Here is a 13,680-nt window from a genome sequence, read left to right as displayed (position 1 = left end):
CGCTCGAAGAGTCTGTTTTCTCACATTGTCAGTCACCCGCAAGTCAGCCAGGACCTTTTCTCTCAATGGTTTTCTCACACCTTTATTTTTGGAAAATAGACCTTCTGTGGACTGCTTCTTTGGAATCCTGCAATAAGGGATCCAGCACATTCCAAAGGATCGTTCTTCCTTGTCTAGACCCTGACATCTCCAGAACTTCTCTCCTGAAGACTGCATGATCCTGGCAAGCTGTCGTTCTCCAGAATTTGCCTTTGCCCTAATTCCTTTCAATTCCTAAGTGTTTTTCTCCTAAGTTTCTTCCTTCTTTCTCTTCTCCCTCATACGCACGTGCACACACACACACACATGCACACATGCACACACACGCACACACACACACCCATCCTTACCTTTCCTTTTTGCTGTGGAAAAGAAAGCTAGAGATGCCAGGGATGATGTGAACTTGATGTCAGGAGAATGAACGTGAGCTATTTTGAACCCAGGAAGTATATGAGCCATATAATCAATAAAATGCATTAAATGAATTGCTTTTGTTTTTCTTCCTCCTCTGAGAAAGTCTTAATTACTCAACAGCACAGGCCTGCCTAGTGTTCTTCCAGCAAAAAGTTGGGAGTCGCAGAAAAGAAAAAGGGAATTTGTTTCTAAGAGGTTATAACTTCTCAGGATCTCCACTGTCTGCTCCTTTCTCTCCTTTGCTCCAGTTCCTCTGTCTATCCCTGACCCATGACAAATTAGTTCTTAAACGTATCTTACTCACCATTAATACACACATGAGAATTCTTGTCTGGAATAAGAGACAGTAGAGGCCATGTCAGGGCTGCTCCCAGGACATGTGAATCATTTGAAAGTGGATCTTTGTCACTCTATTGTGATAATATGACCTTAGACCCGAGCCACTTGCTCCAACTCCCCTCTGAAGCCACATTCCATCCCATTCCTTATACTCCTGGTTCTTGGCATCATAGGTGTCACTCTCAGAATCAACACCCAGTTCCAAATTTCTAGATACTATCTTGTCTCCTTACCTTGATTGTAATTTGCATTTTTCCTCTAAATAACTGTCCCACATCGCCAATCATAGATAACCACCAGAACTGTTCAGGCTGATCCTGGCAGAAGTCACCACGATACTCATCCTGCAGACATTCCTGGGAACCCGACACAGTGTTCACAGCATCTGAGTGTCATTAAAAACATGCTTCGAGTTTTACAAATACAGGAAATTTTATATTCAACCTCGCTTGGCTTTAAACATAACTGCTTGCTTTTTCATGATCATACATTCCCCAAATCAGGGTCTTGTTCAATTTGGTTCTATGATCTGGGTATTTTTACTGCCTCTTACCAAAGCTGGACTTCCAAGAGCTGTAGGTAAGGTCCAAGGGAGAGCTCCTCAAGGACTCTGCAATGAAAGATGGTACAAATGAGGGAAAGAGGAGGAAAAGAAAGCAAAATCCCCCATGAGGAGCCAGTGCTTTTTACTTGATAGCTTCATAGTCATATTTCCAGTTAATTTTGAATTTCTGTAAAGAGCCTGAAGTAAGTGATTTGGACTTGCCTTCAAGAGAATGGACATGTGGTGTCTTGAACCCATGGAGTAAATGTGCTGTAAATTTAATAAAACACATTAAATTAATTGCTTCTCCTCTCCCCACTATTTCACCATAAGAAAGTCCTCATTCTTTTGCTGTGCACTGAACAGTACCAGCTGTTGGTGTTAAAGGAAGGAAATAGGGAGAAAAGAAAATGGAATTGGTTACTGAAAGAGTCACCCAAAATAGACCTCTATTCCGGTAGTCCTACAAATGAAAGATGTTTCTACCCCCTTAAGCAGAATAAAATGCCTTTACTATGTGTGGACTTTGTACCTCATGCTTAGTGAGTGTGCATGAGAAGTAATGAGTGAAACACCCTTTGTGGTTAAGCCTCTTCTCTCTTACAAAGGGTTGGGGTGAGCTGCCCCGTTCCTCAGCTCAGGTGTCAGAGCATCCCAAGGTTGGGCAGTTTGGGGAGGAAGATTCACCCAATAGAAAAGCACTTTACTAAGTAATCATCCAAGAACAGTGAGGTCTCATGGGAGTCATGATATGGGAGCCCCGGGGGACAAAGACTCCAGGAGTGGGTGGAGAGGAGCTACTGTCAAACTCCTGGAAGATAACCGGCTTCCCCAGCAGCAGGGCGCATAGCAAACATGGGTTGGCCAAAAAAGAATGTCAAACATCGTCATCTTAATAAAAGCTATCATGTATTAAATCCTACACTAACTAACATGCATCCTTTCATTTTAGGCTGGTACTTTGATTTATTGATCCACTTTACAGATAAGTAAACAGAGGCACAGAAAGCAGATTTCCTCAGACTGAAATAAAGAGTAAAACCAAGGCACAGATCTTCTGTTCTTAAACACTACAGGATACTGGAACAAACAGGACAGGATATCTTCTTCATTTTCCTTCCTGAACTTCAGTCTTTTTTAGCATATGGTTACAAGCTGGCCTGGTAAATTCCATGCATATCAAATGACATAGCCAGCTATTCTTCTTGGTGGGATTTCTCAAATGAGCACACATCCTCAAGAGACAGGGACTAAGGGACTACAGGTGTGTTAGAAGCAAAGGGAACCCCACAGAGGAGAATTAGAAAAGTTTTATGTAAGGGGACCTCTTTGGCTCCCTTTGACATTGATGGAAAGGTGCCAATTAGTCTGGGACTGACATGTTGCTGTAAACAGATGGCTCTGCAAATGCCATTAATGCAAGCAGGCAGGGGTAAGGAGCAGGGAGGGGGAGCTGATTGATAGAATTCCATAATTAATTGTTTCGCATTTGGGGTAGTGTGACATGAAGTTTCCATTCAGTGCTCACTCTCTAGGGACATGTCATTGCTTAGAATTCATAGAATATGAGTTGAAGAACTACAAAGATCATCTAGTTCACATCACCCCCCCCTAATTAACAGGTGAGGAAACGTAGACCTCAAGACAGGACACAACAAGCCCAAGGCCCAGTTAAGTGGCAGAACTGGGTCAGACCTCAGAATGTCTGATGCTATTCCAGTACCCTTTCAGGCCACCTCTATATTGCAAAGGCACATAAGAGAACTCCCCAGAATCCTAGTCACCAAACAGCAGTGCAGTTTCATTAAAACTGTGGAGAGCGGAGAGGTCAAAAGAATAAAAATGACAACCCCCTCAATTATTTTAATGATGAAAAATTAAACAACAGGAGGGTGGGGGACCATCTGTTAAACTACGATTAGAACAGCCATTAATTGGATTGCCAACTTTGGTAATACACAAATGGGGAGACTCCTAACATTTCAAGACCACTGTTGGAATTAGGAGTTGTATTTGGACATCACTGATACCATGCACAGATGATGAACCTGAGTCTACAGAAGTATCAACTATCTAAACCACTCAGCTAGTCAATGGTAAGGCTGGGCAGAGGGCCTGGGGCCTTGGGTTCCCACTCAAGTGTCCTCTTAGCTACATCACAGTGTCCTTGTAATGAGCTGGGGTGCTGGGGCGGGAGAGGCTGAGGAGCTCAATGAGAGATCAGCCAGTCCAGCCCCATCTTTCAATGATGACTTGAAATAATCCTCTCTCTAAGTAGTTCTTAAGGGGTGAAGAACAAGGTAAAAATTCCAAAGTTGAACTTCTAGTGAAGGGAAGAACTTCCCAGCTGTGGGAAGAGCCAGAGCAGAATAGACTTTATGTGAAATCTCCTTGGCAAGATACCCTTTCAGGTGGCAACCTAGAAAGATTCCTAAGAGAAAAAGAGATGCAGCCGATTTCGTGGATTGACTATAAAGAAGATATTGCGTTAGGCCTGTGGATGTAACAACCCTAAACGGCAGCTCTGAAGCAGCTCACAGCTCATTTAACCATAGAGAGGCAGACCTTTGAGGAGAGTGTAATGGACTCAATGTGGGAGAACGAGGGAGGGCATGACAGAGGAGGTGATGTTTGAGCAGGAGTTTGTTGAACAAATGTGGGAAAAGGGACATGCCAGATAGGAGGACCCTGTAGAAGCAGTGAAAGTTCATGTCATGTTCAAAACTGTCTTTAAAACAGTCCACCTCAGAAATAAATCATCACCCTTTATTTGGACTGAAGAAAACACAACAGTATTTCACCTGGGCCCATGAAACTGGTACCTGTGATTGGACTAATGAGCCAAATTCATAAATTGCTTGCCTGGCAGTGTCACCTGTCTTCAGAGGCCTTCCTCAGTTGCTCTGCAATCCAAGTTGCTGTTAGCATGGGAGAATGCTATCACTCAGTCTTATGAATTCCATCAAAGTCCCAAAGAGCCAGTTCTTCAATACCAGGATCATGCTTTAGCATCAACCTGCCCCACTGATGCGGGACACAGGGCTCTCCAATCCTGTGAAATGTAATGTGCTTGGGAAGCTGTATGTAAAGAAAGCAAACAAAAGTTCTGAATCCAAAATTATTTTATGAATCATCCACCCTGTGCTCACCATTTCTTGTACCCTTGATCCAGCCATCTGGAAGCACTTTGGTATCCCTAGGGTACTTGGCCTACTCTGAGTACACTCACAATCAAGAACATGGATTGTTACTGGAGTATTTTCTTTCCTTTCTCCTTATTGCATCATCTTATGCTGCAACAACCATTGATTTGAAAGGGATTCGAACAATGGAGTTATTTCATTTTTTAATCAGGAAGAAATAATGGAGAGAGGGAGAAATCTCATGAAGGACGTATCTGTTCTCCACTTGCAACCTGCCATTTTTCCATAGTGAGTGAATGTGTTGCAAAGGGGTACAACTCAGGGGAGTCATGAGGGTATCCCTACCAAAGGCCAGTGGACACAGCCACGCTTTGACTTTCCTCCCCCGGCATCCCCGCCCCATTCCTTCTTGCAACAGACTTACTTGGATTTGCAAAAGGACTTACTGCTTATGGCTCCTTAGAGATTTCTTACTATGCAATGATTCTCAATTAAGAGAGAAAACCAAGGGCTAGAGTATGACATCCGAATTGCAAAGCCCAAAGAGGAAATGGGAATCAGAGTGTCCTAGGCCCTGATTCTGGTCCCAGTCTGAGCCTTCAGACAAAAATTTTTCCCCTTTATATGTATCCAGATCAGAATGGGTTTCCATGCTACCCTTTACAGCCTTGGGGTATGTATCTCAAGCTAAAGAAAGATCTAAGAGAAAGCTATAGAAATGTCAATTATAGCTTCACACTACTATTTTTATTTTTTTGCACCAAATGCACAGCCTGAAGGAATATGGAGTAGCTTAGACCCTGACTTATCTCCTGCCAGCTTTGGAGAAGACAAGCAAAAGTATGTGTGGGGTCAATTTCATGGGTCATGTTTTCTGATTCAGTGGGTAAACTATTTGATAGGAGAATAAAATGCTGCTGATGATGAAAGATACAGCGACTTATTCATGAAGAACATGTCTCCTGGACATGGGAATAGACCCAGAACAAGAAGTCTTAGGACTATTTGGGTAAAATGTCTCCATCGGGCACCTGCAAGATGGCTGCATTATGTTTTTTAATATCAATGGGAAACAGGAAAAAGTCCAGGTATTACATGGCTGGCTATGTGGCTGAGAAGAAATGGAGACGTTTATTCAGCATCCAACTTCTAAAAAGGACAAAGGAATGAGAGGAAAGCCCTACCTTAACCCCTGGAAAGATTTCCTAGAGTTTATTGCTTTATTCTTGGTGGAAAACAGCTTGTTGAATAAAGATCACAGAAGGAGATTAAAATGCACAAAGAGAAGCATATGTACAATATTTATAAGCATTATCCCTTAAGCAGATGCTGGATGCTCAAATGCTTGTATCTTCTCCTCCATTTCTTTCTGTGCTTTTCTATCCCCTATTTCTTCCCTGAAATATGCTTATGCAAAGGAAGTGAAACAGCAGTCATAATTTGCAGAACTATGCCATGACTCAAAGAACATGTAGACTGCACTAAACCATGCAATGAAACTGTGTAAGCTAAACCTTTTTTTTTTTAACACCAGCTCATGCTGACCCATATGCTCTATGTGACTACAGAAAAACTGACTACAGGTGTTCCTGGCGCCTTGGCTGGTGGACTTTGACACTAATGGTTCTACTAACTGACATATCGGCTGCTGTTTGCAGGAGATGAAAGGTCCTAATCTATCCCCTTTCCTACTCTCTCATTGTCTCAGGCTGTCTTCACAGCTGGACTATGTCCTAGCAAGAGAAGTGCCTAGAAAAGAAGTGACTAATTTTCTTTGACCCAACCAAGTTCTTCTGACAATTATGTCTTAGCTGAAGTCAAGAAGGCTTTATTTATTTACTTAATGTACTGGTCTGAGGGCACCTTGCCTCCCTCAGTTTTAATTGGATCCTTTCTTTTTCTTCAGAAAGAACTGTTGATATTTGCAGAAGTAAGGAAAAGAAATACACAAGAGCGCTATTTGAAACCTCTGAGTTGTGACAGAAGCATAGCCTCTAGAACAAACTGTGTGGCTTTCTCGGTTTAGGAGTGTGTTCCAGAGGAAGTCAAGGCACACTGACCTGACTGTTTGGGACTCTGGGATGCTGCTGTTCCTGACTGACAGCCAAAAACTGATTCATGGCCCTCAACACCCAGCTCATGACCAGTGACGTCAACTCAAACACACCATTTATTTAACAAGCACATAAAAAGCTAGGGTGAGGTTATTTTCAAAATAACTTTGATTCTTTCACCTTCATAATAGGTGCAATGGAATATTGAGAATATACAGATTAGTAGTATCTGCATTTTGTATAAAAAGATGATTAAAAACCTACATTTATATAAAAACAGGAAAGAATAATTAAAATGTCTGTTATCAAGCTATTTGGTACAACCACTAATATTTTTGTGTACTGACTTTTTAGACATTTTTGCATATATTTACATGCTAGAGTTAGTTTTTAAATAAAAAATATATTTAGCTGAATCTAATCTGTACATATTATAAGTACAACATGGCTTTAACAGATTTCTCCATTTACCTAGATTAACTCTTATCAAAATTAATGAAAATAATGCTTGATTTTACACACCAGTTTAATATTTAAAATTACTTTCAGCTATGTTATCACATTCGGTTGCCATACTACCTGTAAGTGATTGCTATGCTATTATTCTGATTTATACTATGGAAAACAACAGCCAAGAGCAAGATAGAGGTTGAACAAGGCAGTGACGCTTTGGATAAAAAAAGCTGAATGTCACAATGTCCCATGGCAATGCAAAGTCAGCAGGCTGGGGGGTCTGACAGGCTCGACAAAGGGGCATCTGTCTTCTCCAAAATTTACAGTCCCCAATCCACAGGCTTAGAGTCCTTAACCTTTTAATATTTAGGGCTGGGTTGATCTGGCTCTGGGAAGCTAGCTCATACGAAGTTCACTTAGACTGCTCTGTAGAATCCCAATGGCAATATCTTAACCTATCATAAGAAATAACATTAAGGTGGGCTATGTTCACAATGGCTGATCAACACAACCCTTCTCTATGAGCTAAATATATTAGAAGCCAATTTTTTTTTTCAAAATTAGCTTGAAGAACATTACCTACCAATGGTGATTGTCGGTCATGTGATTCAAAGGTTAACCACATACCCGTCATGGTCTTTCATGACCCATGGCTACCCTTGCACACCATCCCACCTCCACCAGCAACACATAGACGGTCCTCGGACCCTCTCCTCCTTCACCTGCCTTGGTTTGTTCTCTAGACTGACCTAACTTCTCCTCCTCCCTCTTTTCTCCAAACAGGCTAAAATGGGATATACTCTATGTCAGTTTACTAAACTGTCATCATATTCCTGTCTGCTTCCTTGAGATTCTAGCTAGAGCATCTTGATTTGGGTCAAAGTATTTTCAGAAGTATCAGTCACACATTCACACATATTCTTTAGATTTATTCTCACAAATAATTCATCTTAAGATGTGTGTGGATTTTGTTAGTCTAGACCACTAGTTCAGACTCCACTTGGAACACACATGCTTCCATCTCAGGTCCTTTGTCTGTGCTTTTCCCTCTGCCCAGAGATCGTTCCCCATCTCCATTATGCAACGGCATCTTCTCATGACGTGCCCTTGGATATCCTACAATATTGCAATACCTTTCCCCTCATAGGTGATCTCCCTTCCTTCTTTAATTTTTCTACTTAGCTCTTATCACTAATTTATACACCATGAATGCTATTGATTTATTTACCTTGTTTGTTGTCAGTCAAAATCTAGCAGGTAAGTTTTGTGAGGTCAGAGATTTGTGTCTGATTTGGTTACCATTATAACCTCAGCCCTGAAATAGTGCCTAACACATAATTGGTGATGAGTATATATATTAAAGCAATGAATGAATGGGTCTCAACTCTGTCTGACATTTTGTATCATCTGGAGTACTTTAAGGATATCTCGACACCATCTCCCAGATGTATTAATTTAATTGGTCTGACATAATGCTCAGGCATTGGCATTTTTTAAAAATTCACTAGATAAATCTAATTTGTAGGAGAGTTGAAAACCATGAATTTAAACTCTCAGAGTACAAATTTCACTCCAATTTTTGAGGAAGCCACAACATTACCTCCATGTTCCAGTAACGCTGAACCACATACCCCATATCTTCTCACCTCTTTTCCTGCCTGATCTAGCAAAGAATATAGAACAAGATTTGTGGAAGCTACACCTTCTATTGCAAGAGTGGCCTATTCATATGATAGAGTGGAATGAAATCAAACCATGAAAAAAGATGGAAATTTTTCCAGAAACCTTTGGTCCTGTTAAAAGTGGCCAATAAGCACATATACACAGGAAATTTCAAAGAGAGGAAGTGCAATTCCCTAGGGCTGGAAATGTTTCATCATCCTCAGGTTCTACATGGAGATACCAAAGTTCACAACAAAATAATAAAGCTGCATTTGTACGTTGGATAAACAAATCAAATTTTATAACCTCTTGTTTCTGAAATGCAGGCCTCCTACTGCCCCACCCCATCCCCAAGTACCCCTCTAGCTACCCTAATTGATGCAAAACTCATTTAGCCATAATTGCCGTGTAGACTGGTGCTCAATAAGGTGCTTGAATATGAACCAAGAGGTAATTCTGACTCTCACCGGTGTTCCCCTCTGGATGGAGAAAATCGCTTCTTGGCCACCCCATGCTGAGCAGAATCCATGAGCTGAAATTAGGGTTAATGGAGCCAACGTGTGGCATCTTCCTTCCCTTCATCAGTTTCTTGCTCTCAGAGATCTGACAGTGTCATCAGAGCAATTTTGTTCTTGGCACATTTGAGAGGCAAAAAGAGACACCGGGGACTCCACCAAGTAGTAATTTTCTAGGTAATCATCCTAATGTCTCCATCCTGAATGCCACTGTATGAGTAAGTTAATTAGGGAAGTTAATTTTCACAAATGGCACAAAAAAAACAGCCTATTTTCTGGCAATACTGCCTTATGCCAATGCCCGGCTGAAGGTAACCAGAAAAGATAAGTTAATGATCTGCATCCATTAGTGAAGCCCAGCTTGGACCCAGAAAGAACCACTTTTGCCAACTTGGCAGATGTGACCAGGGTTTGGAGTTTTCTCAAGGTTGTGGGAGAGAAATTCTAGCTCTGCCATCAGCCACCAAATGGTATGATGACCTGGTTTCCTCCATACTTTTAGCCAGCAGCCTCTGAGGCTCAGGCAGTGGAAGAGAACAAGTGAAGTGGCTTCATGTGGGTGTGATCCCAGACACAGAAGCTCTGGTGTTGCTAAGCCTGCTGCAGCTGTCTGGATTCTTTCCTGAGTGGCAGGGGATTCTCTCCCTTGGGTGTTCTGAGGCTGCAGGGATTGGAGCTGTACCTGACAGCAAACGGGATCCTTGGGAGTCTAGCTTTTCATTCCTGTAATACAGGGACTCTGGAATCAGCCTAGATGGTGACAAAGCTTTCTTTTCACTCTAGGAAAAAGTGTTTTTTTCTCATGTAGAGGTAGAGGAGAAAAAGAGGAAAGGGAAAAGCCCCTTCCACGTGGTTAGTGAACGGTGGGTTCATCAGCTTTCAGGAAGGAGGAGAAAGGGGCTGCTGAGAAGATGCCCATTCTCAGAGGCATCGTGGGACCAGTCAGCTACTGGGATGGTGGAAAGCTGGAGCTCACGCTTAACTTCAAGCATTTGTTTGAGGTGTTCTCTCTGAACCCACTCTGCAAGGGAGCACGATGGAGTCAGAGAAGAGCAGAGTTCCCATCTTGATCTTCAATGAGTTCCATCACTTGATGTAAATTACCATCTTGTCGAGCCTCTTTATTTTAGAAACAAAAGCATTCACACTTTGCTTAGAAAACCAGTGGACAGATGACATCAAATAGTTTACACTTGTCCCTTGTACATGATAGACACCAATAAACATCATTTCCCTTCTATGGCATCTGAGCTGACATCCATTTCACCCTTCCCAAAGAACACGTTACGTGTTTTCATCCTAAAGAATTACCAGAATGAAGAGACACTACAGCCTCTCCCCTAGAATTTGACAGATTTTGCTGTTATGAAGCGGCATTTCACTTCTGCCACATCTGAAAGTGTCATTGTCTTGACGTTGAGACAAGAGAAGAAAGTGGACAAGTCTATTAGTCATCAGAACTGGGGCAGATCTGGCAGGATAGATTTCCCTAAGACTGCCAAAGGGAATCATCCATTCCACCCTCATGCAGGAAAAAAGAAAGAAACTGTGCACATTAGAACACACGGCGCAACTGTCCAAAAACATGTTGGAGGGCAGGAGGGAAACCTGTCAGAGTTAATTAGAAGCCAGATGTACTTTGTCAGACGCTGCTTCCTAAACACTCTGGTACTCTGTGAAGTGCCTGAAATAGCTGCTCCCCATTACTCCGGCTCCCACACTCTGATCTTCCTCCTGGTACAAAGATTCCCTTTACTTCTCCACCATTTGGGGACTCATGAACTTCAAAAAGACAAACAGAGAAAGGGTGTATTTGAACAGATGCCCTGGAAATACATATTGTTGTATCTTGTGATAAGCTAAACTTTGAAAGTGAGACAAAGGCAGGAAGCAAAAGTTTACCTGCTCATGCCAAACATTCTCCAAAGAATCCCAAGCAAGATTAAGAAAAGGTGGTTTTCTATACCTACTTCAACTCCCTGAACCATATTTCCCTAAATATTTTCTCCCTTGGGATGTTTAGGTGAAGAAAAATTTGCTAACTTGCTCAAGATTGCCTCACCCATAGCGATGAAGGTGACTTTAAAGGAGGGTCTGCTATGAAATTATATTTTTTCTCATTATTCAGTCTCCAATGGGATTCCAGGCATTTGATAACTGGGAAAATGTGAAGAAAAAAGTCCAGCAGGAAGGTAATGAAGACAAGTTCTGTATACAGAAGCTTTACAGAAGCGGCTGCCCAGGTCCTTGAGGTAATAATTCCTAAGAAGGTAGCACCTCAGTAAAGAACGTCAGAAGAACGACTGTGATACAGCATGGCAGTCCCCACTTAAGGCTCAGAACACACAGAAACTTAGAGTTAAGTAGTATACTTGCTTCACTCTTTGTGAACTTTCTCAATGACAACAAATAGAAAACCTCAAGTTGTGCCTTCTGTTTCTCCAGGACCAAGAATTGTTACGACTTCTATACATTCACACATTTGTTTAATGTTTATTGTGTATGTCCTCTTTTCCAGGTACTATGCTGTGAGGTGTTAAGAGATTAATCCAAACCTCAAGGATAGAAAGAATAATAAATTCATCAGAAAAATGCTCCTGCTGAAGATATGCATACATAGTTACAATTCTGGGTATAAAATGTATAATCACCATAAGAAAATAATGCATCAAATGCCATGGAGCTCATGAAATGGAGGGATTATTATTAGTTATAATGATCAGAGATGCCTTCATGGGGAGATGGCATTTTATCATGGACTTTTAAATAATAGGTAAAAGTCATACACATAATGATGGGCTACAGTGAAATACTCCAGTAAGAAATTCTATGAGTAAAGCCAAGAATTTTATCTCATGAAGTACTCCCTCCCTGCCAAAAGAAATATCTCATGAAGTAATTAATCATCCTATTCTACTATTCTCTGTCTGGATTTTGTCTAAGCCTTAGCATCAAGGACCAAATTAGTCTTAACTCAAGAATGTCCTCTTAACCTTTTCATTCTTTCTCTTGAAGAAATCTTAAAATAGGAGCACATTGTGGATTTAAGTAGATAAAGATGTTAGATGTCAACACACAAATAAGAAGCAGACATAAATTCTGTATCCAATGAAGGCAGACCACCTGTAACTCACAAGCAGAATATATGAAAATGAGAAGAGGATGAATAAGTAGTAAATGTGAAACTCAGTTGAACAGACACAGAAATACCCATGAGAAGCAAGCCACCTTACCCAACAGAAGCCCAGAAAAGCTCAGAATATAGACGACAAATCAAATGAACTGGAAGAAAATGAGGAACATAGATGAGGGAGCCTGACTGAAATTCTGTTTCCATGCTGCATCTCCATCCTGACCCTGCCCAGCCGATTACGTCTCCTTCATTCATGGCAGAAAATTAGTGGAATCTTCTTTGGAGTAAACCTACAGAGTCAGAATAAAAACCTCCAGATACTAATATTTTATGTTCCTTAATATAGGTTGCCCAAAGGTAGCACCTACCACAGATGTGCACAAAATTCTCTGTGATCTTTTTAGTGCTTTGATCTTAAATAGAGATTGACAGTCCAATGTCATCTAACATGAAAGACATGAAACAAGCAGGGAAAATGGAACTCAATAGGAGGACCAATAAAGCCAGAAAGAGAAAAACGCTCAAAGTAAATTATAATTTATATCCACAGAGAGAAAAAGGATAATGTTGCCTCCATGAAGAACAGACAGCATGAAGGAGGAGAAAGATTCCTAGAATGAGGAAGGCTCCAGGATATCAACTACATAATAATTATTTTAAAATAAAAACTTCAATAAAAGGATTGGAGGACAGAGTAGAGACTATCTTAAAGACAATCTACAAGAACACTGGACAACAACCCAAAAATATAGTCAATAGGATTGGAAAAAGTGTTTAAAATAGGACCAATGAGGTAAATCTAACATTTGATAAATAGACAACTCTAGAAAGAGAGAAGAGAGATAATAGTAAGAAAGAAATTAGGGAATAAAAAATAGAATGAATCCAAGAACTAAAGGAATTTTTATTTAGATTGTAATAAATCCTGAGCCAATGAATGAAAAAAGATCTCAACAAGTCACAGAGTCATTAAATTTTTCAACATCGAGGAAAAAAGAGGACCCTATAAACCTCCAGAGATGGGGGCAAACAGTCATATCCAAGGAGTCCGGGATCTGAATGATTAGGATATCTCAATTGCAAAAGCGTAAGTCAGAAAAAAATGAGCAGTACCTTCAAAATTCTACAGCTGATGAGTTTCCACTCAACGTAGCTATGTGAAGAATCAAGTGGGATGGTGGAATGATGTTGGCAAATAGGCAGGCTCTCAAATAACATGCTTCTCAAGCATCCTTTCTCCTAATAAGATTCTAGAAGAAGACTGGCTCTTTCAAAACAAGAAAGAAGGATGCTCAAAAGCCAGGAAATCAGGAAATAGGGACACTAACATAGGACAGGGAGGAAGGGGACCCCAGGAAGAAAGTTGGTGCTTGAACGACAGACT

The sequence above is a fragment of the Manis pentadactyla genome, chromosome 9 (assembly GCF_030020395.1).
Source record: "Manis pentadactyla isolate mManPen7 chromosome 9, mManPen7.hap1, whole genome shotgun sequence".
NCBI classification, from domain to species: Eukaryota; Metazoa; Chordata; class Mammalia; order Pholidota; family Manidae; genus Manis; species Manis pentadactyla.
This window is presented reverse-complemented; position numbering follows the sequence as displayed.